General features: G+C 41.4%; 1 protein-coding gene across 4 annotated transcripts in view; it reads left to right on the top strand.

Annotated features, from left to right (window-relative positions):
• The window catches only part of EPS8 (epidermal growth factor receptor pathway substrate 8), a 127,554-nt gene that overhangs the window by 39,527 nt on the left and 61,399 nt on the right, over positions 1–26,628 (top strand). The window contains exon 1 of one of the 4 annotated variants that reach the window (XM_048302507.1): positions 16,906–17,025. The exons of the other annotated variants lie outside the window; for them this stretch is intronic. The gene's annotated coding sequence lies outside the window, so the exon portion shown is untranslated. Of the gene's footprint in view, positions 1–16,905; positions 17,026–26,628 lie in introns of those variants that run through there. 4 annotated transcript variants of the gene reach the window in all.

The following is a 26,628-nucleotide window of genomic DNA, read 5'->3' as shown; positions in this document are numbered from 1 at the left end:
TTATAAGTGAAATCTTTAGTCCATAATATTCTCTGTAAATGACATACTGGATATGGAAGCCAGCTGATTCATGGCCTGAAATATGTTGATCTTATCCAGGGGCCACTTCTCTTGGTTTTCTTCTCCCAGTTTGCTCCTCACCAGGATTTCTGTGGTGAGGACTGTGTTCATGCTGGGTTGTGTGTATAGCTCTAGGGAAAAGCATTCCTTGTTACCAGAAGCTTATTCACCCAAGTATGTAATCTTCATTATATCATTTCACTCCAGGAAAGGCAACTTTTCTTGGAGGAGCAGAGCCTCCTTAGCCACTGTAAAACTTTTTTTAAGTAGCAGGAGGGCCATATTTTATTCCTAGACTCCCTCATGGTCTCCAGAGCTGCAGAGACCACCCTTTGCTGGTGGTGAGATCTCTCATCACCTGCAGCAGCAGAAGAAACCTTTTTTTTTTTTTTCCTTAAGCATAAGAAAGAGACTTTTCAAGAACTACAACACTGGCTAAAACCCCGTGTTCTGTTATCCTTTGTGCGAGTTGAGTACAAAGAGGGGGGTGCTGGAAGAGAGGGGAGGTTTGCTTTAATTTCTTATTTCCTTTTACTTTTAATTATGCTAGTAATAAACGGTTTTTTTTCTTTGTACAGGAATTGTTTAAGTTTGAGCCTGTTTTACCCCGCAGCTCTCTAGTTTTCCTCGATATTTTCTTATTTTTCCCTTATGAAAAATAACAGATTTCATGTGCTTGACGCTTAGCTGCATCTAACCACAACGCCCTGCAAGAAGTTTCTCCATCTCACTTTTGCTACTGCAGCTCAACAGTGTAGCTGCACTGCAGCTGCATTCCTGGTGCAGGGCCGAGCCAGCACTTTTTAATTAACGCTAAATTCAGTGCTGGCAGAAACACAGAGAGGGTAAAAAAAAAAGTAATATACCAAAACGGAGCACCCACGCTGGCTTTGTGAGCTTGTATTTTGTGTCAGTCAAAATGGTGTCTGGTATCCTATGGTAAGAGAAGAACCCTTAGCTTTTCTTTGACACAGAGAAAGCAACACTGGAGCCTGTTATTTCTGTGTACCTGGTAAATGTAGATGATGTTTTGTTTTTTTTCTTAATGGAAACTAATTAACGTGTTCCACATGGAGAGGTGAGAATTGCACTTTGAGTGAAGAGATTGATTGATTGATGTTGGCTTGTATTAAGAAAATATGGCTAACAGAAGGAGTCAATACATGCTCTTTTTACTTTTTTTTCCTGTAGACTACACTGTTTTTCCTGCATGTGTTTAATGAGGGAACTTCGTGGGGGGATGCCATGGCTTAATAGCCGACAGTATCTTGTTATCTTCCTTTAAAATACTAAAGAGTGTTAAAATACAGTTATTAAGGTCTGGCACTCATTTGAGCACCCACTTGGGACTTTGGGTTATAAACATGCAGAATCTGTAAATGAGCTGCAGATGCAGAGGTAAGTGTTCAGTCCTTCATCATTTAACCCAACAAGCAGTAAAAGCTGTGCGCCAGCGACTTGTGTGGAACTACCGTGTTCTGCGAACCTGGGGACAAACATGTCCATCCTCTCTGGGAATGCTCAGACCTCTGAAAACTGCCTGGTTCTCTTCCCTGCTAGATCCCTAGGTTGCTATTCTGACAGTCTAGATGGTACTGATCATTAAGGATGAAATTGTGAGTTTTTAAATCCAAGTTCTCTTCCTTTGGCTTTCACAACTGGTTGTAAAAAATGAGGAGTTTGGGCACCATTGTGTGCTGTAAGCAGAGAAGCTGATTTTTTTGGGCGAAGAGGAGGCTGCTGTGCTCATTTCTTGGTAGATTTAATTGCTGATAAACAGGGATCTGATTCAGCTTACACAGTACCGACATGTTCCTATGAACTTGTGTTGGGTAGGGTGGTGTGCTCCCCAAAGAGCTTCAGGAAACCAGGAGCTTTGGCACGTGCCTGTTTGGAGGAAGGTGCGGCTGGTTGCAGCTAATAATTCCTGTAACAGAGGTAAAGTGCAGAAACACATGCTGTACAGCAAAGAAGGAAATGCACATTCCTTTTGTGAAAAGGAAGAGTAAAGTTCAGGATACTGGCAAGGCATTGATACACCTGTACAGTTTTATAACCTTCCGCTGCAAGCACCGGTTCAAGGTTTCAAAGACAAATGGTATTTTAACCCCATTATTATGTTTATTATTGTTGTTCTTATTATTATACCCCATTTTTAAAGAGCAAGGTATTTTAAAGAGGAAGGTATTACTTTGGTTTTCATGCTGGTCCCTCTTCAGCAAGAGGAACGGACTTTATCTGTCTAAAACTCTCAGTGAAGATCACAAAGATCATCTGCTTTATGTTGTGGTTGACCATGGAGAATTGGCTATTAACATACACAAAATAATAAAGTAAATGGATAAAACGTGTCACTTATGGTTGTGTATTGCAAAGACGGACTCATTTTTTCCTTGTTTCCCATAATTTTTCCCATTCAAAAAACTGTTGGCATTTCCTTCTCATGTAAATGAATTATTCTTACAGTTCTTACAAATCTTTTCAGGATGCCTAAGAAAAAGAAGTAGAATATTTCTTCTACATGTTCTAGATTGTTTCTCATGCTTCTTTCTCTTGTTTGGAGGAGTGAATTCAGACCAGAATTCATTCCACGTCTTTATTATCATTACTTATCTTAAAAAAAATAACCCAAACAAAAAACCAGAGCTATGAATCTTTCTACCATGTGACCATTTAGAAAAGCGGTGTCCCACTTAAATATTTAGAGTTAAGCATGCTGTGCGGGTTCTCAACCTCCACATGTCCTCCCCGGATGGGGGTGCAAGTCCTTGCCAGGAATAAGAGATGAACAGGACATTTGGATCTTCTCGGTCTTCAGGTTGTTTATTATATCTTATCAGCAATTTACATGCTGCTGACATAGCATGAAGCAGAGCAAGTACCAAAAGACAAAATGCAGGAATCTCAAGGCCCTTTTAAAGGTAAACTACCCAATTATAATTAGGAATGTACATTATTATTACTTTTCTACCAGTGCCTAATGAACTATCCATTCACATAGCCCAGTACTGCAGCATTTCCTAACCAATCATTCTGTGCTACCAACACTGCAGAAAATGGAGTAGGTGAAGAAGAAGGAAGAGACCTGAAAAACCACAAGGTTCCTCCATCTTGCTTTCATCTACACCTAAAATTCTAAATTTTTCACCCTGTAACAAGCTATATATTATACTATCATCTAACTCACACCCTTGTAGATTCCAATTCATCCCAAAGCTTTGGCAGCTTTCTCCATGGACAAAGGTTAAAAGCAGTGTTTTCCTGGGGGACGGGTCCCTCAGGACAGGCAGAGAAACATTCCCTGCACTTTGGGTTCCAACACATGCTTTTAAAATTCATTATCAATATGAAAAATACAATTAATCAAGCAGCTGTAAGCCACAGCCTGTTTTCCCCTACTCTCTTTCCCAAGACAGTTCCTACTTTCTGTACTTCCTTGTGCATGTGTGAGTGGGAATTGCTTTCTCTGCTCTCTTTTCACTGGGCTTATGTCCATTCCTTACTCGCAAACAAACCCTTGCTATTGAAACAGCAAAACCTTTCAGGTGCTATTTATCATTTACTGTAGAGATTAGGTGATTGTAAGTGGGAGGAGTTGCTGAAACCTGTTGCTATTCCAGCTTTCGTTTGAGCAGCTGGGATTTTCCTCAAAGTTATGCATGTGAGCTCAATTTCCAGGTGATTTTAACCAGCCCTTTAGTCTCCTGCTTTGGTACCCAAGACCTGGGTGACCTGGCAAAGCAAAGCTTCGGGGGAATGTGTCCTGTCTGATGTTGTCCTGCATCCAGAATACACCCAGCCTGTCACCTGGTGTTCTGAATTGCCCCATGCTCAGGTGTAAGGTGCTACATTTGCTGTTGAAATAACAGAGCATGACACTGTACACTGCTCCTGTAGATCGCTGCAGATTCCATCCCTTTCGACACGTTTGGTAGGCATTGAATGGGTGTGGTTGAAATGTTACAGGGTTCTGGCAAATGGGACATGTTTAGTGATTTTATGTGCTTGGTTTTCGTTATAAATGGTGTTTCAAAATATGTTCAGTGAGGTTTGGATTGGAAAGCATAACGCTGCAAGCAGTATTTGTGTTGCTAGAAATTCTCACTGTTTCTGTGCGGCTTTGTAAATTTAGGAAATTATTTTTCTTTCACGTTACATCCTTTAAAAATTACAATAAGTAGACAACTATGCCTTTGAAAAGTCCTTATCTCCTGTGGTAGGATAGCACAATAAAATTGACCTTGGTCCTGGGGGCTTTGAAAAGACTGCAAAGTAAAATTGTAGATGTTTACCTTGTAAAAGTGCCTTTTCTGCTTTGACATATACAGTAATTTAGTGCTTTGTTGATAGTGAATTCATGATGCCTTCAGTTAAACCACTCTGAGTAGCTGGGCATTGATTCTCCTCTTCCATTTTACGATGGTATCCACCCCTGTAAAGTGCTTGTGCAGTGGATAGGTGTTGCACAGAAACAAGGTAAGCACTGACTTCATAAAGCAAAGAAATCTTGAATAACGCCCTTGGAAAACTCAGCAAGGAATGTCAGACAATACTTTACTCACAAAGAAGATGACATCTCTTTGCTGATATGCAAAGTCATTTGTCATTTAGGGAAGAAGTAAAGCAACATCTCCAGTGTCAGTATTGCCTGACTGTGTCTTAAACCTTTTGGGGTTTTTTTTTTTGAGGTGGAGGTTTGAAGGAATGTCTTGTTAACTATGAAAGAATGTGTTGTTTGCTGTTTGAGAATTTTAATTATTTTAATTGTCATTTGTCAAAGTAGGTCACGAAGTTAGTGCAGGGTAGACCGGAATCCGATAGCTCTGGGATGATAAAAGTATGATTATCACAACAGTCCTGGGCTTTATTTGAAGTTATTTTCCTGACACTGAACTATAAAGTTTACACACTTCTGTTTCAAGTTGTTAATAGAGTCCAGCTCAGGTTGATCTTAGCTGTGACAACACAATCTTAATCCCAAGGATTTCCTTTCTAAGAGTTAGGATTTTGTGCCAGAAGTTATGAAGGGTGTTAATTCTAACTCCCTTCAGCATATGGTTAAGGCTTAGGGACAGTGTAGACTTGGAAGCAGATGCTGCATTAGAACAACTAAATTTGGTATTTAAGTAAAAAACTTGGCTTAAATGTGATCTAGGTTTTTTTTTTTGTTGTTGGTGGATATATAATTTGTAATCAAACTTCACTATTTGAAACTGTTTTCAAATAGTGAAGAATCACTTGTTTTGAGTGCTGTTCTAAAATAAAATAATGTTTCTGTGCTAATTTTACTCTGAATTGTCCTAACCATTGAGAGAGGATGTGATGAGAGCAGACAAGCCTGTTCCTAGTTTTAGAGGTTGGGAAAAGTAGTTATTGAGATGTGAATTAGTGAGAATCCATGGTGAATCTGGTTAAGGGGGAGAATGAGACGTGTATCTCTTGAGAGATTATTTTGTTTACGGAAGATAATCTGTTTTAGGGGTGATGTGGGCAGGTGGATCTGGGACATCTCCAAGGTGACTGGTTTAAAAGTCCTGACATTCTGCATGCACTTTTGTTGAGCTGTGCCCACGGCACGTGAGACGCTGTGGTTGTAGGAGCAGCCTCTGTTTCAGCTTGGAGCAAATCCAGTCTCAGTGGAACTTCCACAGAAACATGCAGGGCCTGTGCTCTGAGGGTATTTCGTTAGCCTGAAAGATGATTCCAGTGTTTTCCTGATGGTGTAGCGTAGTCCCTGGTTTCAGCTGGAGCCTTTAAGTAGGACAGCCATGAGGTCAGGAGGAGGGAAGAGGAGCTCTGAGGAGGTGGTGTGGAGCCATGGCCCAGGGGGGATTAGGAAGGAGGGGAGGGAGGGCCATGTCCTTTGGAGAGGAGCACACCATGACTCTGGATGAGCGTGGGGCTGGGTCAGGCTCTGTACCAGGTGCAATGGCTCCCTGTGCACAGCTGTCCTTTCCAGGCTCTCCACAATGGCTGGGGGTTCCTGCACTCCCAGCAGGATGCACATCCTGCACAGGGGGCTGGGAAGGAAAGCGGGAGGGAGGACTTCTCTTGCAGAAAAAGAAAGTATAAAAACTGGATCCATCAGCTTGAAACTGGATCTAACTGGTTCTAACCAGTCCAAAACTGTTACAACACGGCCTAAATTGTTCCAGCTGCTCCTGGCTGGTTCTGACTGGTTCAAACTGGTTCTAAACAGTTCAATCCAGTGCAGAACAGTTCTGACCAGTTCCAACCACTGACTGGGTCTGACTGCTTCAAACCAGTCCAGAGCAGTTCTGACACCTTCAAACCAGTTCAAAACTGGTTTGAAGGTGTCAGAACTGCTGGTTGGAACAGGTTTGAACTAGTTCTGGCTATTTCTGGCTGGTTCAAACCATTTCTGACCAGTTAAAACTGCTTCCAACTGGTTCAAACCTGTTCCAACCAGTTCAACCTAGTTCTGACAGGTTCAAACCAGTTTTGACTAGTTCTGGCCAGTTCTGACTGCTTCCAGCTGGTTCTAGCCCATTTTAAATGGTTCAAACTAGTTCCAAATGGATTAGACTGGTTCCGTCCCATTCAAGCTAGTTCAAACCGGTTCCGACTCATTCTGGCTGGTTTTGACTAGTTCCAACCAGTTCTGGCTTGTTGTGACCAGTTCATGCCAGTTCAAACCGTATCCAATGAGTACAAACTGGTTCAAGCTGGTTCTTTCCATTATTCTGTAGGGTCCATTCTGTACTGGGAGTGGGTTGTTGGCTGCTCAAGCCGTCACAGGACGAGAGGAAAAACCCCAGCCCTGCTCTCTGAACATTTGTAGCTGCCATGTTACTCACGGTCATGGTTATGCTGTGCCAATTATTCCAATATTAACATATTTCCATGCCATTTACTAATCAAGGTCTAACAAAACAAAGATCAGAAAATTGAAGTATTGCATAAGATCCCATTCTAATTTTTTACGTCTTTGATATGGATGCTTTTCAAAAATAGAGCAAATGCTTCTGATTATATTTTCTCAAGCACTTCTGAAGAGGTCTGTCTTCTAGTGGATCCTAGGTTCCTAAAAATGACCCCTTTAAATTTTATTCATTATCTCTAACTGTTATTAGAACATGTATTTGACATATGTAGATATTATTTGATCTTTTCAAACCACATTGATTCTCACTAAGAAATCTTACGTTTCTACCGTAATCTTTGCCTTTTTGTTTTTTTTCTCCTCCAACTGGAAATGGTTGGATTAAAGTGCTTATCCATACTTTATTGAGCAATGTGAATGGCCTGAGTCCAAGGTAACTTATGACACCTTGTTCCTCCTGTACCTTGATGTATTCCAGTAACACAAACTCTTTCCAGAATGTATGGAACGCTTTGAACTCTGATCTTGTGAATGGCAGAGCCAAGGTTACTTCACCTGTCTGTACCCATGCTGTGTTTGGCTCTGTCATTTTCATAATGAAAGAGTTGAAAATTGTAATTGTTTTGGTTTTGTTCTGATTTTTAAAGTTCTTACAGAACTGAACTTTGAGGATTGTCTCATGCAGTATATCCTTTACTATTTGCAGTGGAGGAATTAATTTGGGGTTAATTTGATAAAGCTACTCACCATTGCTTCTTTCCTTGCACAACTAAATTGCCTGAGAGGACAGCAAAAAAAGGGTGCCACAGAATGGGAGAAAATCATACTCGAGTTTTGAGCAAGAAGGGGTTGGGTTCAGTAACTGCTTGGGCAGTCCAGAGATTATGGCTTTGAGGGTCCCTTTGTGCTCTGTGGTTACTGTCACAGGGTGGTGACTCAAGGATGGAAATGTCAGGCCACACCTATATTGTCACCTGTCACTTTGGTCCTGCTGGGAATGAAGAGAGGTGCAAGCTGGATCCGAGTGCCAGGCTGCTTGCTTGGAAAAGGGGGCTGTAGGGAGGTGGGACAGAGGGATGCTCCCGAGTATCCGCTCACCTTTTCCTAGGAGAGAAGGTGGCAAAGAGGGAACTTCCCACCATCTGGAATCAGTTCACTGGAAATTAGTGGAGCCACACTGAACTGAGCTGCAGTATTACTCCACTGCTCTGGCATTAGCCCTTTTAATTGCACTGGGGGTTTTTTTTGGAAATACTTTTTTTCCCAGGGACAAGGTCCTGCCCTTTGACCAGGTTGGCTTCTCAGTTCGTTTGCTAGAAGCATCCTTTGGATGTCAGTATCCTGTTCTTTTATGTTTGACCTTCAGAATTAGTCATCTAATTATGGAGTGGGCTGACCCATGTACCTGTGTTTGACCGAATTGCTAAGAAATTACTGTGACTACTAATGATGCTAAATATGGACCTCTTGAAATCCCAGTGCTTGCAGAAGCAACTGCAAGTTTTTCCCTCTCCCATCTTCAGGCAGCCCCAGGAATGAGCAGTGGGATTCAGCATAAGTGGCTTTTTGCTCAAACTCCGTATACCTGCACCGTGGTTCAAGCTACACTTGAAATGCCTCCTCCCATTTATTTCACAGTCTACTTTCCATGATCTGTCGTTTTTTTTAATATGGATGTGGTATTTCAAAAAATATTGCTATAGAATGAGTTCTTCAGGCGACCCCGTATTGGCATTTGGACAATATTATTTAAGTTGGAATCCTGAATTAAAAAACCGATGATACTGAATTTGGGGTTTTGATAGAAGAGGTGAAGTTGATAGCGGTAGGAAATGTTTTTAAATTACAAATTTTGCTTTCCACTTAAGGGTACAATAAGTTATAGTAAGATTTAAACTGAAGTTTTTCTTAAAATTTGTAAGTTGGCCTGAATGTCCTCCCAAATTTTGGAGAGAAAACTGTTCTTAGTCACCTTACCTTGACATTGTTACTTTTGGTTTATTTTTCACAGTTCAATATGCTTAACATTGATACTTTAATACTTTATTTTACACTGTTTGTGCTAAATATTAAATAATATTTTGTCACCAGCAAAACTATGAAATTGCAAACAACCCTACTTGATGTGCGTGAGAGGATTTTTAGAAATTTTCCATGTATTTTTAAAACACCCTGAATCTGGGAGAGCTTTGTGCTGTGCCTGTTGAGTCATGTTAAAGGATTCCCTGGTGCAGCTTCCCTGGCTCTGAGTGCCTTTTAATATGATTTCAGTTACGAGTGGTGCACGGGCTCCAGCAGCCTGGTGAGCAGTGATGACTACTTCAGATGCAGCACTGATGGCTGTCCTACTTTTGGGTTCATTCTACCCCTCAATTGCCTTCTCCGCAGCACCCAGCCTCCCTCTCCTCCTGTCCTGAAAAAGACAATGTCAACTCCTCTATATTTAAAAAAAATATTGTATATATTCCTTTAGTATAAAGGAATAATGATACTTAAGAGTTCATCAGACTTTTTTTTTGTTTGTAATTATTTTGCTTTAGAAAGAGAACTTCCATTTACTTTCGTTTGCGTGTTTATTTATTGTGCGCTGCTGAAGCTCTTGCTGAGCTTCCAAAGAAAAGTTCTGAACACAAGCTAAGTGGATGCTTTCAAGTAGCTGAATAATAATTGAGGAGCTCAACATGTGGGATAACTGCACTCTTTTCTCTTTTTTGTTTTTCTTCCCCCCCCCACCTCCCCTTCTGAAAGTTAATTCTTTTTTCCTTCTTGTTACCATGCTTTGTATGCTTGGATTTACACTGATACTTGGCACTTGCATCAAACTCATCCAGTCTGAATTCCTTTCAATACATAATTAAAGAGAGCGAAACAGCAGAGGCTAGATTTAAAAATTTCATCTCTTTGAGTTTTACTTTTCTTTTTCAATCCCAAGGGACGCAAAGCAATTAAATGAGTCTCTGCCTCTTCCCCAGGAGCCAGCACTCCCAGCTGGGGCCAGGCTGCACTCTTTCCTTTGGTGTTCATAAGCCCTCCTCCCTTGTCCTGCAGTTTTTCAGTTTTACTCAAAATTGAAGGAGTCTGATGTGACTGGAAGCCACGTGAATGCAAGTGCAGGACTACAGCCATGAAGAAGAGCTCTGAGGAAGTCTGACTTGTAGCAGCCTCTGGAGGAGTAGGATTGGGTAAACAGTCTATGAAAAAGTTTTTGACCTGTTTTTTTTTTTTAATATAAAACTGGGTAGTGGTTTTCCAGCCACCCCTTCTCTTCTCAGGAAAAGATGGGTATACAAATTTGAGTTGTGATGAAAGAGGCATGCAGAAACAAAACTGAAAGCACCCTTTCTCTTCCCCTCTCTTTTTCCTTGGTTTTTTTTTTTTCCTTTGCTTGTAAAAAGAAACAGAAGATCTGTCTTTGCTTCAGAAGACCTTTCAGCACTGTATCAAAGTGCAGGGGGCTGTTAATCACTTACACAGTTTCAGCTGGAAATAGAAAATCAGTCTGGTTGTTCACTTTTGTGATCAGCCAAGGAGATAACTCTGAGGACTGCAAGGCACTGTTTTGTTTTTGGTTTCATCCAAATCAGGAGGGAGGGAAAAGCATTGTAGCTTGGTGACAGTTTAAATGCACAGATGTGAATACTTCAGTAACCATTATGTCATATAAATCCCAGACAACTGTCCAAACATCAGGGTTAGCCTAGAAAAAATATTGCTATTTATTTTGCTACCTGAGTTGTTAGGGTCTACTAAAATCTCTGTTTACAGCTGAGCTTAGATGGTTTAATTCTGTTTGTAGTAAAAAATGCTCGAAAAATCCAAAGCTATCACACTGCTTATGAATTAGAACACACAGTTTTTAAACTTTTTAAACATAAATACAAAATGAGAACATTGTAGCATATCAGTGGATGTGATAAATGGAGAAGCTGCCTATCCAGAGCCAAAGCTCCTTGAGAATCTGTTTGTAGTGATGTGGGCTGAAGGGGCCTGTATATATTCAGCAATCGCTTCTCCAAAACAGTACCCAGATTCTTTCTAAAGGATTGTGTAGAGTAGCAAAGGGCAAAGCTTCTGAAGTGTTTTGACAAACACAGAGCCCTGTAGAGCTTTGTGAAGTCATTTCAGAAAGCAAAAATCGGCTGAGGATTGGAAATGCAGGTGACAGAAAGACTTTTAAAGTCCAGAGAGGTGGCATTGAAGGGATACTTACTACATGTGCCTTGCTTCATCACCTGATTGCCTGTGGCAAGTGCAGAAAAAGGTGATGACAGAGGAATCTGCTTAGGAGAGTGGTACAGAAGATGCTGGCTAGGAGGTGGAGGGGAGTATGGAAACAGAAGTGCTGCTGTCCTTAGTGTTTTTTAACAAGCTGGATCAGCTGTGTGCTAGGTTTCTCTGATGATTTGATTTCTTGATCTGTGATTTCTAAGTAATCTCTTCTGTAACAAAAGGTTTGACACCATTGCCCTCTGGTAAGCACCTGTCCAGTGAGAATCTGTCTGCTCCTGCAGTGTGTGGTATTTGCAGAGCTGAAGGCAGGTCCCTTTCCAAGGGGTTTCTCTGTTGCATTTCCCATTTGTGTGTTTAGCCACCGGGTAAGAGCTCTTGCCAGCCCCAGCAGCAATACAGCAGTGCCCAGGCATTGCTGCTTTTAGGAGTGGACCAAAAAAATCTTGCTGTGCTGCTGTGTGGGTGGACAGGCTCATGTGAGAGATTTCCGATGTATTTCTTTGTTATATCATGTGCCTGTGATCCAGATGAAGGCCATGCACAAACACAAGAGCTAATTGTACAGTAGGTTGGTTGAGCAGGTAGAACAACACCAGCACTTATCAGCTTTTGCTCCTCAAGCCCAAACAGGGAAATAGCTCATAAATTTGAGGGAACATCTGCTGATAAACTCTGCAAGTTTGCGCCTGTCTTCCCCCTTGAGTCATAAGAACTGGCACAAAAAATACACCTTGGTGATTCCTTGTGAAACAAGAGAGCACAGCATGCTACTCCTGGATTGTCAGGGATACAAAGGGACCTTTTCCTGATACCAGCCTGGTGCTTGCCTGCTGGCAGAGAGCACGTGCTTGCAAAGTCTTGTGTGAGAGAGAGTAAAGCACGGAGAGAAATAGCCTATCTCCTGTGGTGAAAGATGTGCTGCACAGATTGAGGAGCTGTAAAAGAAGCCACATGTGAAATGTTTCAGAAGGGTAGGATGTGGCAGCCTGGACTAACAAAGCTGCAGCTGGTGTGAGGATCAGGGATAGCCCCAAGCCTGCCTTGGGAGGGATAGCTGGAATTAGTTTTCTCACCTTTGAAATCCTGGAATGATACATTTTGGTTCCCCGTCAGTTTCGCACCAAAATGCGCATTTATTTTTAAACCAAGCATCACCATATGAAGTGCATGGAAATAAGTTGCTATAACTGTTTCTGGTGTGCGAATGTTTGGAATATATGTAAGCAAATATTCCACAAAACCCCAGAATTTCTCCCGTACCAGCACGGTTCATCCCAGGCCTGTGATGGGATCAAGATGCTCTGCAAGCCTGCAGTCGTACCCCCTGCCCTGCACAGCCTCACACTGCTCATCTCTAAGCAGCTCAGACAGCTCAGGGTGTTGTCAGGGTAAAGAAGAACGTAGCACTACTGGTGAGTAAGTGCAGGAACTAGTGGGAGAAGCCCTCCCTCTGCTCCCCAGAGCTACCTTGGCTTGCAGGTGAGCACTGGCAGGATTCAGTCCTGGCCCAGAGACAGCTCCTGTGAGCCTCAGGCTGTGGAGCTCCTGAGCTGACAGCTCTGCTGATGTTCACCTGATAACGACTCAGCCTTCTATGCTGGGTTAACTTGAGCAGTGTTTAATTCTTGCAGAAGCTTGGCATAACTAAAAGGCTTGGCAGCTTGAGTTATAAACAGCCAGGAACTTGAGAGAAGTTGATTTAGTTTATTTTATTGTGTGCCAAAACCTCTATTTAAAGTGTCTGACCTCAAGATGCAACAAAAAAGAAAGTTCCTCAGATCTTCTTTGGCTCCATTTTCAGACTCTTTCAATGTAAGGAAAATATTTTGTTGATGTCTACCCTCCTCTTAAATCTGAAATATGCAAGGAATGAAAAGCTCTGATTATCAGTAAAAGCATTAAACTTTTAGTGCATTTGTTTCTCTTCCCTGACCTGAGTTCTTGACTTGTTCTTTCGTGTCATGAGATGAAATGTCTCTGGTATACCAACAGCACGTACAGAGTTGCTGGCACAAATGGAGTGGTTTTAGTAATGCTTTTTTTTAGAAGAGATATTGCCTACTAATTCAGTCTTTATCTGTTCATTAAGATGAGCAGTTTATTAAAGCCTTTACTACTTCATTGAGGCAGAACTTCTTAGCTAAAAGAGAAAAATACTGCTTGTCTTCTTTATAAGAATTTTCAGGCTTGGTATAATGACTTTTGTGAGGACTTCATGGAAAAAAAGGCTAGTGTGAGATGAAATAGCATCTTACATCATGCTTGCTGAGATGCTGAGAAAGATCCAAGCACTTCCAGATGGAAATATGATGTATGCTGTACTTGATTTAAGAGAAGTAGTTAGTTTTCAGGAGCTTCAAGTCAGATAATGGTAAAAAAAATTGTTGGTGATGTATTTTTCTCTGAGTTCTGGGTGGCTCTGGGAGCAGGTCTTGTTTTCCTATCTGTTTCTTCGTTCAGAAGCATCCTTATCTCTGTGACTTTGAAGTTCTAAAGAGCAAGCACTATTCAAGTATTGTCAAAATATACTCCAAAATATTTTAGATCCTCACTTTCAAGCATGTGTTTCCTAGTAGTTTCTAAAAAGTGGTAGTTTGCAAGTTTGAATGCTGAGAATTTGCTTCTTTTCTATCACTTACCAACCACTCCTGCAAATTAAAATTTAGTCATATTCCGGTAGTATCAGAAATTCAAATAGGTTTTTCTGGCCTATGTTCTTCCTTGAAATGATGAGCTGATATTTATGCATACGTACAAATTTTGTTTATTTTATGTACTATACCTGCAGCCTACACACGTGACATTGAACTTTGGCAGTGAAAATTGCTTGATAGATCTTTTACACCAACTCACTGCTTTTTTTGTTTGATTTCATCGTAGCATTCTACAAAGAAAAACTGCAGCTCTTGAATCTGGAAAGTGCTTGTTTAAAAGTAGCTTTACAAGGCAGGAATTTCTGTTTGGCTCTGAGTGAAGCATTTCCCAATCTCACAGACCCATCTCCCTTCCTGAGCATTTTCGCATCATAAAGTTTGTGCAGAGTGAAGCCTGCTCTGATATTGTCCCTGCATCCCATTACCTGTTCCTGAGTGGTGCAGCAAGAAGTGTCCAGATATGTAACTGAAAATTAATGAGGAACGTAGCTTTTTATGGAAGGCATTAGCATTCAGTTTGCAGCACAACAATAGCACTGATAATCCTGTCTCAAACAAGCATGAAAGTAGCAGAGCCTTGTTTATCTCACCAGTCAGCAGCAATCACTCCTGACTGCACACCAGAGGCAGATCTGCTGAGTGCAAAAGTGCCATTTTTATATTGCTATTTATCAGACCAGAACTACTGACTTTACTCTCAAAGCATTTACTTTATTTATTTTGGAGACTGGTACTCTTCCAGGAGAAAAGTATAAACCTATTTGAGGAGAATCAGCATCTGGGAAAAGTGCTCCAAGTCTGCTTTTAGAAGTTACTTCCTTTATTTCCTCCATTATTTCAATATTTATCAAACATCTTCAAAGAAACTTTCTCTTTAAGTCACCTTTATGCCACCCTAGAGCTGTTGATAAAGCACCTGTGGTATAATCCCCATCAGCCTGCATTGAAGTGAAGTGAGCTGGAGTGTAGCACAAGACCAGCAGAGGGTTTTCAAATACTTCATTTATTCCCAGCTTTGCTATTTTTTGTACATGCTAATTTTCTTGACTTTATTTTTATCATTTAGCCGGTGGCCAGAGGTACAAGAAGGCTATTACTGTACTGTTGGCAAGCACATGAGAAGATGCAACTTGGCTGTAAACAGGCAGTGAGTTATGACAGAAAGAGGAAATAGAGGGAATTAATGCCATTAGAGTAATATTGTGTCCGGGATTTGAGGTTAATCGTTGGAAAGAATAATTGCTGCCAGTTTCTAAATATACGTTTTAACACGAGGATAGCTGTGGGGGCAGAGGGAGGGAGAAACAGGTTGAAGAGTAGTGAGGGGAGCTGAGGTGGGCATGGGTTGTTGCAGAGGTTCCTGCAAGGCTGCTGCAGCCACACTGAGTACTGGGATTGCAGTGTCTGGGGCAACTATTCCTTTATGTTATTTAATGTGTATTCTGTGGCTTCTGGCCCAGCTCCTCGTTTGAAATTTGGGACACCCTCGGTCTAGATGGCACATGTGGCCTACGGTAAACTTTTGCTTAAAATTAATTTGAGATTGTTTCTCTTAGTGGTAAAGTGGTCTGTGTAAAGGTAAGGATGTTTGTCTGTAAAAAAACAAAAGAATGCTGGGACCTGACTGTGGAGAAGTTTGTAACTCACCTCTCCAGGGCATGGAGAAGCTGTCTGAACTCACTTCCATACTATTGACAGTTTTTGCTTCTTCATGGAGGACAGGAGACAAAAAGAGACTGGGAAAGAGCAAAAATACAAATAAAGCAAATCCTAAGCGTGATCTGCAAAAGTTTGAAGTGATTTATGTCAGTTTGCGATAAATGGGACAAAATGAGGGGTATGTGAATTTAGAAGCACCCCCCTCATCCCATTCCTTTCCCCTTTCCTTTGGTTGGTTGGTTGGTTTGTTTGTTTTTTGTTCCAGTAGTTTGATGTTTTTGAGGTTGTTCATGCTGTTGCTTCCTTGACTTGCAGGAAGGGATTGTTGGGGGGCAAGGGAGTCTCAAATAGTTGTTCTTGGAACCATTGCAACTCTTTTTAAGTTGCAAGACTTAAATGTTTTTAATTAAGTTGACTTTGTCTTCAAAATGTGAATTTAGTACTTAAAATCAAATAGTGTTTTTAAAGACTCTTTTCTCATCTACTCTGACCTTCTCCCACCACCGAGGTCACTCAGCTGTACTGCAGAGAGGAAGTGTGGAAGGAAAAATGTTTTCAGTTTGCCAGGAACCACTACAACCTCAAGGGATTTTGAGCCGTGGGTCATTTTAAGAACTGTGATTTGTTAAAGTACCTGGAATTTGTTCAGAACATTCTTGTTGTTGCTGTTGCTGGTAGAGAAGCAGTTGTTCAATTTTCCAGTATGATCGAAGTGTGAACAGCAAAATTTGTTCCTCTCTTTTGGGCACACCTGGAAGTGCAGACTGCTTTCAGCACTATCCAGAGTGACCATTTTCAAGCTTGTTAGCTTAAGAGGGCCTGTTTCTGCATGTGGGAACCATGACAAGCTGTAGTGTAGGATGGTCAAGCCATTAAATAATGTACAGCCTGCCGCACTTGGCGTAGCTCCTTATTTGAGCCTGGATGTGTATGTCAAATCCAACGAGACAAAGCCAGACTCATTGGGGCATACCGCGGTGCTAGAGTTCCTATTTAAATCTGTATCTGTACATATGTGTGTGTGTCTTATGCTAATGCCAAGCAATTGTATCAATTCACAGCTTGACAGATTGTCTGTGCCGGATAGGAAATGTTAATTCTCTGCTCTCGTAACTCAATCACTCTTCTCCCCGTGGCCCCATAGTGAGGCCTCGGTTAGGGGGAATGTATAAACAGCTGCAGCAAGGCTGCTCTGAATACAGATGTGTCTTCCTGCAGTGAGATCTCTGGGTCACCAGGTGTCCTGGTTTTGGCTGGGACAGGGCTCATTTTCCTCCTAGTAGCCAGTACAGAGCTGTGTTTTGGACTTGGGTTGAGAATAATGTTGATAACACACTGATGTTTTGGCTGTTGCTAAGTAGTGCTTACCCTGAGTCAAGGACTTTGCAGTGTCTCATGCTCTGCCAGCGAGGAGAGGCACCAGAAACTGGGAGGGACCGTGGCCAGGGCAGCTGACAAGAACCGGCCAAAGGGATATTCCATACCATAGAACGTCATGCCCAGTATATAAACTGGGGGGAGCCAGCTGGGAGGTGCCCATGGCTGCTGGGGGACAGGCTGAGCATCTGTCAGCAGTGGGTGAGCAATTGCATTGTGCATCGCTTGTCTTTCTTGAGCTTTATTTCTTTGTCTCTTAACTTTTCATTACAAAAATAGCATTATTATTATTATTATTACTACTACTACTATTATACTTTGTTTCAGTTATTAAACTGTTCTTACCTCAGTCTATGTGTTTCACCCTTTTTCTTGTCCTCCCCATCCCACCACAGGCAGGGAGGGAGGGAGTGAGTAGCTCTGTGGTACTTAGTTGTTGCCTGGAGTGGAACCACACCACCAGGCACCACGTAAGCCATACATAAATGGGTTTCGGGGTCCCTCTCCATGGGTTAGCCAGCTGAGCTGTGCTTCTTTCCTCCAGAGGAATGCTCTGCTGCTTTCCACCCACAGTCCTTCCCCCAGCCCTGGCTGTCCACCTTGCTCCTCTGGGTTCTGGCAGCTTTCTGTCCTTGACATGCTGTCTCCTCCTTAGCCTGGTTGTCTCAACACTAGGTTTCTTAAAATGCTTCTGAACTGCATTTGAGTTACAGGTTGGCAGCTGTGCTCAAAATGGGACCAAAATGGGACAATTTATTTTACCTGTGGTCAGGAGCTGTTTGTGGACTGCTTGAAGTCGTGTTTATTGTACAGGATTATAGATTCTATCTTGGTCTAACTTCCAAGTTAGTCTTGTTTTGATCAGATGACCTCCAGAGTTCACTCCCAACCTAAATTATTCTGCAATTTATACTGTTACTTAAACATAGCGCAGATAAGGAGCAGACAGGTGCAGTAAAAGAACTGGTGAGCATAGCACAGAATTCGGAAACAAAAGGTGATTCATGGGCTAAAAGATAAAGAAGAGTCAAGCATGTATCTCTCTTCTGCAACTCGATACATTTCCATGGGCTGGTATTCAAATATTGGCTGCTCTTGATAATCCACTATCTAATTGATAGGTCACAGAACTAAAGGTCTGGCATATGTTTGTTATGAATGTTGTTTAAAATTCTTAGTCTTAACTCTCCTTAAAAGAGAGCTAGACACGAAATGTTTACTACTAAGGCTACACAAGTAGCATGTGTGTGGCAGGGGAAACAGCTTATAAAAGAAGGCTTAACTTGTAGATTTTTTCACCTCTGATAGGCCATTAACACACTTTTATTCATTTATACCCATCTGAAAGTAGCTCAGTAACAGCAGGGCGATCCCAGTTGTTCACCAAAATAAACCTTTCTACAACAATAGCTTTTGTTAGCGGTGCATTTGTATATATTAATTTTGCAGATGACTTGTTCCATTACTGAATCATTGAACTTTCATTCCTCATATAACTAAGCATTTGATTTGCTGCCGCAAGCATTCACACAAGTATAAACACCATTGCTGGGCTATAATGATATGTGCCCTCTTAAAGTGTTTATTCTACAGCTGGTGATTTGTGCTCCAATGTACTTTAACTCCTAGTGCATAGTGTAGCATTTTTTTCCTTGAAGTAGAAGAGGAATCATACACTTTTGGAACAATAAATGGGTCTTAAATGGTACCAATACCTGCTTGGAAGTCAGATCAACACAGGAATTAATGCATTTTTTTTATATCTTGTGATCTTCAATCTTAGTTACTTGAAGCTGCCTTTATTTTCAGAAGGCAGGTACTGAAAATCATGCTCTTTTGGCTTGTATGATTAATAACTGTACTGCAAAGTTACAGCCTCCCAAACCACCTGGGTTTCTTTTCAGGATCCTCTTTGCAAGTTATTCCAGCCACCATCAGCCTTGGGAGTTTGTGACAGTGCTGGCCCCATGCCATGCCTCCTATGGGCAGCGAGAGTTACCTTTAGGGCCACGATGGTTGCTGCAATAAAGATGCAGGTGTGGAGGTACCTGGGATGGCATCTAATCCAAGCTGTAGCATAAAACCATCATTTTGGGGTTCCTTCTGCACCACTGGGTACACTCTCCAGCTGTGGCCAAGGTCCCTCCCAGTTCTGGAGATTGTTTTGTTGGTCTAAAAGCTGCAGCCAGCCCATATTGCTGTGCCTGCTCCCAGGTGTATTGTATCTGAAATGCTTGTATTTGCTTGGTTCACGGGGTGTGTGCTCTTCCTGTTCTAATTCTTAAGGAGATATATTTACTCTGTGTCATATTTTTCACTCATAAAGTCTGTCCCATATGGTTATTTAAGGGTGAATATCTCCTCTCACCTGATAGCTCTTACTGAGTGCTGGTGATTGCACTGCAGAAATAGAAACCAGTGATTTATGTTCGTTCTTGGTAATAAATGACCTTGGGACCTGGTCTCTTAGGGCCTAAACTGTAAATAATTAAGCTTAACCTCTGTGGAACCCTCACTCAACCCAGACTGGTTTTAGCTGTAATTTTATAACAGTTAACTTTTAATTTCTTTCCCAGACCCTGTGGTCATGTAGCATAGTCAAAAAAATAAACCCACCCAAAATTAAAAGCTATGCACACCTTTTTTATCTGCATGAGATAATAAATGCTGTGCAGTCAAAAACCCACCAACTGATGTAACTGCAGAGCAGCCATGTGTTAGTTCCAGCTTGGCCTAGCAATTCCAAACAGGAGCAGGCTCTCAAGATCATTGACTCCCTGTTTATTTTTCTAGTCTATCGAACTATGACCTTTGGGCATCTGAGTTTTGTTCTTGACTAACCTGATATTGGCAATTGAGATTTTTTTTTTACTTCATATCCAAATAAAAGGGAGTGTGAAGGAAACAGGGAGGGATGCAATTTTTCAATATTACCTGATGAAGTGGAGGATTGTAAATTTCTGGAAAGATTAAATATATTTTCTAATTTTTTTTTTATTTTTTTTTTTTTTTACATTTGGGCAGTTCAAAAAGTGCCAGTTGGCTCTGATGGTTTAGGTTTTTAGTCAGGCAAGGTTAATTAATATTTTGGGCATTCTGAGTAGGCTGATCTATGTACAGCAATGCTCAAATTACAGTGTGAGATTTAGTCCTGCGAGCATATTCTGATGAAATAAATTATTGAATGGGGCATTTGAAAGTGAGTGTTAAAGATGACAAAAATATCCAGCTGAGTGCACTACTGCGCACCCAAATGTTACTTTTTCTTCTGAGAATCATCTAGGTGCATGAGAGAACCTTGATTTTCAGGACATAGGATTTTTCAAAATCAGTGCTTAAAAGAGAGTAATGGAAGCTGGGCAAATGGAAGCTGTGGTTCCTTGAACCCCTTCCCCTGAAAGCCTCTGGAACAGAGGTAAAAAAAAATGGAAAACTGCAGCTTTCATTTGGAGAAAGACTGGTTGCATCTCATGATGCTCTTTTAGAGGTGTCTTTTCCTTCTAATCCATGCTGTCTGTTAGCTTATCTCATGGTTGACTTGTAATAATTATCTGTGCTGAGTAACTATTTCAGTGTCCAGGCAGTTCATACTCAGTACGCTGTTGTGACTTTATCCCTTCCACTGTTCTTCCAAATAGTTCTTAAAAGTTGTTTCCACCTTTTGACAGGGTTCTGTTACTCCTGCAAGTCCTATGGACCTCTTTTTCTGCTTTCGTAATTTGATTTTAAATACAGACCTGTTGATCCAAACACTTCTTGTGTTGGCAATCGCTTTTCAAGTGTCTGTTTTCTGTGTGCAACAAGATGGGGATTAAAATTCAACAGGGATTAAAAAAAAAAAATAGGCAAGAATGAAGAATAAAGTGGAAGCAAGGTTTTCTTCCTGTCCTTATTCATGTGTTTGTGAGAGAAACAACACGGCTGATTCAAACTCTGTGGGATGTGGACAGTAGGCAAAATATATTGTGGAGATATAGTTCCCTCTGGATAATTCAAAAATACACCAAAAAATCATTATGCTGCTTACAGTTTCCTTTGTTACTCCTGTGGCTTGAAACGTATCCCAGATTCCTCAAGTTTTGTGCAATCTTTTTTTCTTCCATAAATCTGGAGCTGTGGATGCTTCCTCCCTCCTCTGCTGTACTTTACTCCTGGGAAGGGGCGTGTCCAAATTCCATTTCTGAGTAACAAACTCTCTTGTCTTCAGGCCAACAGCGTGAGTCAGGAGTGAGAGAGTTCTTCCACTTCTTGCCTCCCCTCAGGCAGGTTTGGAAATCTCTGGAAAAGCATTTGTGGTCAGTTTGGCATCAGTTTTTATACTGCATGTGGCTAGTTTTCTGCATCTTTTGAATTATCCTCTTGGATAATATCCCCCTGGAGTACACTAGAACATGAGAAGGAGAGGAACACTAGATAAGAGCAACCTACTGTTAGGGAAATGCAAATGACATGACATCACGGTTTACATATTTCCATTTCAGGAGCAATCCAAGAGAGTATCATCTCCTCCATCATTAGAGATGTTTTACTAATTTATGTGCTGAGGACAATTTGCAGTGGTTAAAGACTTGTTTGTTAACCACTGAAAGCAAGTGCCACCTGCTGCAGTTCTTTGTGTTACACTTCGTTACTGGGAATGAGGGTGCTGTACAACATATGCTCCAAATTTTGAAGGAGCTGCTGCTGGTTTTGTGTTACCCGAGCACCTCATCCTTCTTGTCACCTGCCAGAGCTGTCTGATCATTGTGTTAGGGCTGCACTGCCTCTTCTGCTCATGATTCAAAGGAAAAAGGGGATGTTTAGCATCTCTTGAGCTTCCAGACTGCACCTAGCCTGAGCAAGAGAGGGAGGCCACGCTGCTGCTGGTGCAGGAGTGAAGGGAGCTGGTGGTGAAAACAGCTCCTGTGTTTCTGATGTGAAACCATCCAGTGCCAGGGAGGGGAAAGCCCTGAGCACAGTGAGAAGTAGCCATCTGCTAAGTAATGCTAAAATTTGGCAGGAGTGAACTACACAGGAGCCCCTGGTGCTCGCCAATCGATCTGGGCAGCAGGAAAGAATGTTAGGGCATCTGTTGGGATTTCCCTGCTTGTAGAGTAATGGATCCCCCCCCCCTTACAAAAATCTTTGGTTTTCTAATATGTTCCAAGCAGAAGCACTCAAATAATCTGGGAACTTTTAGAAAAAGAGCTGTACATGCCCTTCACTGGGGAAAGAGTCAATGAGGAGGATGAGGGCAACAGGGCTTGACCTTTCAGAAACAAAAACGGGTTTTGAGACTATTGACCACAAGTGCCCTTTTTGGAACCTAAAGCTCTGTGAGCTTTCTCCCCATCCAGAGATAATAAGCTCTCAGTATATTCCAAATAAGTGTGGGTTTTGGCAAGTCTCAAAACTGTCAGCTGAAACCTCTCTTTCGTTTAGCTGGGTGTGAGAATCCAGTTGTGAGGGCCCCTCCTAAAGTTCCAGAGAAACTCCTGGCTGACAGGATTGCTGTGCAGGTGTGACAGGAGGGGAACTGCAGTGTGGTTGTGCCCTCAGCACTACATTTCTGCCAGCACAAGAAATCCTGTGTCTCACCTGCATTTTTTTTTTGTTTGGCTCTAAGATTTTCAAGAGGTGCTGCTCCAGCAGTAAAACTGGAAAGCTTGTGTCGAGGAGGATGGTCTTGTAGAAGGGCTGAATCCAATGGCTTCCTCTCTTTCTAATTTCTGTAATCCTTGACCCACCAGTGTGATTAGAGCTGTGATCTTATTTCATATTTCTACCTTCGTTCAGAGAAAATGGATAGGAATATCTCCCATTAACAACACCACCTGAAAGCCCGGCACTGGCTGAGATGTTCGTGTGCTTTAAAGAGCTGAGTCACAAAGCTCAATAATGGCAAAGGAAGCAAACTCTTTTGTAGTTTGCCTAAATGTCACCTTCAGTGCTCTGGACTGCAGCTGTGCTGTTTTCCCTTCAACAAAGGGCATAAAGGTAGCTTGGCCAGCCTGACTAGATATTAATTGTGCCGATGCCTTTGGCAAGGAGTATTGACCTTGTGCAAGGGCAGGGAATGATTTGGTGAGCCTTCTGTTCCCACCACACCGTGCCACGGCCCAATTTGTGGCTGTGCTCCCACCAGCCCTCCTGTGTGGCTGATGAGGATGCCTGCAGTGGGTGACATGGTTGGCCCACAAGGTCATTCCTGGAGGAGGTGGCTCAGTGTGACCCAGACCAGGCCCACCCACACATGGGGGCTGTTTCAGCTCTTCATGGGTGGACAAAGGGGACAACCTTCCTGCTGTCCTACTAAAATACCTTATCTTTGTGCTAAATCTTGTTTGGGCCATACCCTCAACTGCTGCAAGTAGCAGCTTGCTCCTCTTCCCTGGATTTCAAACTGGCGCCTACAAAGAAGTCGAGAGTTCTCCGTCACGTTTTTGCATCCTTGGAAAGGCAGAAAGAGGGCACAGCCAATTAGAGCAGTAATTGCTTCTGCCATTTCACCTAAACCTGTCTGTGAATGAGTTTTAAGAAAGCTTAATGCAATAGCTGGGAAACATAAATTACCACCAAAAAAAAAAAAAAATTCTACTTCTAGTTCTTTTGGTGTCTCTGTTGGGAAAGGCAATATTTACAATTGTCAGTGTTAATTTTCTCAGTGATCATCCAACCCAATCAAACAGATGAAGGACAGTCAGAGATGGCAAGCTGAGTCCCCATCTTAAAGACTTTGAACAATGTCAGGAACTATTTTTGAGTCTACACTTGAATTATTTTTCCTTGAATAACTTCTTTTTTTTTTTCCCCCCAGAAAGTCTGCTGTAGATGTGCATGAAAAAAGGAAAAGGAGGAGAAAAGCATAAGGCTGTGTTAAACAATATGAGGAAAGAGTAGAGGTTATGCAAAGTTCAGGAAGCAAAGGGATATGGTTTAGAAAAACACTGAGATAATGAAAGATAATATATAGATGAAGTAACTGCAATATTGTTCCCCCTGAAACTTGCCTTGTGGGCTCCTGAGGGAAAATAGAAGTTGACATCTGCTTACTTTGGATTGCCTAGCTGGAAAAACATATGAGATGATACGCATGAGACAACATCCTTGTGGGCCTATTGCAGTGTTGATAGGAGTGATAAGTTATAGAAGAGAGAGGAGGTAGCAGCAAGCCAGTTATTCTTGATCAAACAAGACAGAGGAATAGGATATTTTTGTAAGCCCAGTTTAACACTGATTTGATGCGTGCTGTTTCCTTTTTTCTTTTCCTAAAATTAAGGATCTAATGTATTTTTTGGGTGTGTTGTGGATGGAAGCAGTATCAAGTGAGTTTAAATTGTAACACGATTTAGATTATTTTTTGAGAAAAACTTTTCCAGCATATGGCTAATGAGACCCTGGATTTCCCCAGGCCCTCATTAGAGGCCCACGGAAGAGGTTGGGAAGTACTGCTTTTTGGGAATTACCTTGGCACAGTTACTCCTGCCTTAAGGATGTGAGATGCCTTCCTTTCTTTTCAGCCCCATTTCTGTGATTGTTTGGGAAACCATTTCAAAAAACACTGAGTTTTGGGAAGCCCATATCGAACAGGCAATTGCTTTGTTCTGAATAACTTCCTAATAATTTCATCCGAGCTCTTTTTTACTCTGGGTCCGTCACAGACATGCCCTAGTTCAGCAGCAAGTTTCTTGATCAGATTCCTTCATGAAAGCATAGAAATACAAGTATTTATGTCAGTATATTCCTTAATTCTTTGTATGTTTCATGTCTAAAATGTGAATATACTTCAACCTCTTTTATAATTTTTAAATAGCATGGAGTTCAAAACAGTACATGCTTAACATTTGAAACATTGTATGAAGATATCTGAAAGCTCTTTTTCATAAAAGGGCTTCTTTAAAAGCTTTGGGTTTATTCTTTGGTCTTATGTTTTTCTTCCAGTCGCTTCTCACAGCAACATAAAGGCAAATGTAATGGAAACAAGTACTAAGTTCTGGAAATGGCAAATAGAAAAAGCATAAGTAGGGAAAAAAAGTTCTGCTTTTCATAGCTCTTCAGAAGTCTTCGGGAGCTTGCTAGAAGTGCTGGCTCTAGTTCAATGTGCTTTTATTGGCATACATGAACAAATTACCCAGGGCACAGCTATTTTTCTTACTGTAGTAAAAACAGGGTCGCTGAATAGAGGCTTTGTGTAGGACAAATATTTTTCCTTTGAAACTGGGTACAAGTTTAAAGTTTATCTAGTGTGCCTTCTGGAAAAGGGAAAAATACACTTCTCAATCTCACAGAATAGAAAATGTATTCCAGTTTAGGCAGCTCAGAGCTCTAGAAACAAAATTTAATCATTGGAGGAGCTGGCATAATTTTATAATAAACAGCATCATTTCTTAGTTGCCTAGAATGTGGGAGGAAGCTCTGTGTTTATGTTGTTTGTAGCTGTCCCTCAAAAATTTTCTATGGATTCCTTCCCTCTAGCATCTTTCACAGGGCTCTAACTTTTTCTAGCCACATGGGTGTAGCCAGGAGGATAAGGGCGTTATGGAAAATAGTTTTTAAGATAACATTCATGGCTCCAAGGACCGTCTCCACGGGTAATTCTTCTAATTCCAGCTGAAGCTGGAGCACATTTGGCGTCGTGTCATTGCCATTCAAAGTCGGGCAGCCCCTGAAGTTTGGCAGTATCCTGTAGCAGCAGGGTCTCCAGTGAGGGTCGTTTGTGCAAGATCCCCATAAATTGGTGACTCGACTTGAAACTTAAAAACCTAATTATTTAATCTTTCTGAGGTCTGTAGGAGGGCAACCTGAAGGAAGATTTGAGATGAGCGCTTCTTAAGTAGCGTTAAGTCACAACAATCACGTCTACAGCAGTTCTTGTAGAGGTTGGAAGTGAATGGTGCAGTCAAATTTCCCCAGCCTCACCTGTCACTCCTTCAATGAGGAAAGGATCAAAAAGCGTTACCTCATATGGCTTTTTAGCTCCTTCCCTTTCTCCTTTCCACCTTCCTGCCCACACCTATTTCACACACATTTATTTCTAATGAAAGCACCAGTTGAAGAACAATAAATTAATATTTGGAAAGATTTTTGAAAATTATCTTCCTTCAAAACGTGGGAGCTTTCCAAAAAGTGTAGCTCCTCTAAGGTTTCCTGGAGGCAGGGTGTCTAGGGCTTCTCTCCCAGACTATCTGGCATTAGTTTTAAAAAAATTTGATATTAAAAATGCCTCAGCAAACATTTTCAATTGAATGAATGAGCAAATTGCAATAAAATACCTGTTGTAGCATTTCAGAATCCCTTTCTAGTAACAGTTTGGTAAATTTGGCTTGGTAACCATCAGTGATAAATTCCTGGGAAAAATTTTCTTGTGATAATATGAAGAATCAAACTCCATAATTTGAGTTAATTGCAGGCAAAAACATTTTGCAGTGATTATCTTTTATAAAGGCTTCTAATTTTGTCGTCCTTAATCACTGGATGTTAGCTGGAAACCTGATATGTGATTGTAAAAGCATTAACAGTTTATAAAGTATATATACTTTTACTTCTGAAAGTCAAGCCTGTAAACTTGCCAAACCTGGGCATTCACAGCAGAGCCTGCTTCTGAAAATTTGAATCTGTGAATTGATTTGGAAAAGAATCACAGTTATGCTTTTGATTTAGGTGATTTAAAACAAAAAAAACCCCTCAAAAATATGGCATTTGCTGAATATATGTTCCTTGGATGGAAACACACATAAAGGAGGGGCTTGGCCCAGATTAATGGATGAGAAAATTGTATCTGTACAGCAAAACATAAATGATTGCAACTGGAAAACCAGAGAGGTG

Source organism: Corvus hawaiiensis, chromosome 4 (genome assembly GCF_020740725.1).
Source record: "Corvus hawaiiensis isolate bCorHaw1 chromosome 4, bCorHaw1.pri.cur, whole genome shotgun sequence".
NCBI classification, from domain to species: domain Eukaryota; kingdom Metazoa; phylum Chordata; class Aves; order Passeriformes; family Corvidae; genus Corvus; species Corvus hawaiiensis.
The sequence above is the reverse complement of the archived record's forward strand: the minus strand, read 5'-3'. Positions and strand labels throughout refer to the sequence as shown.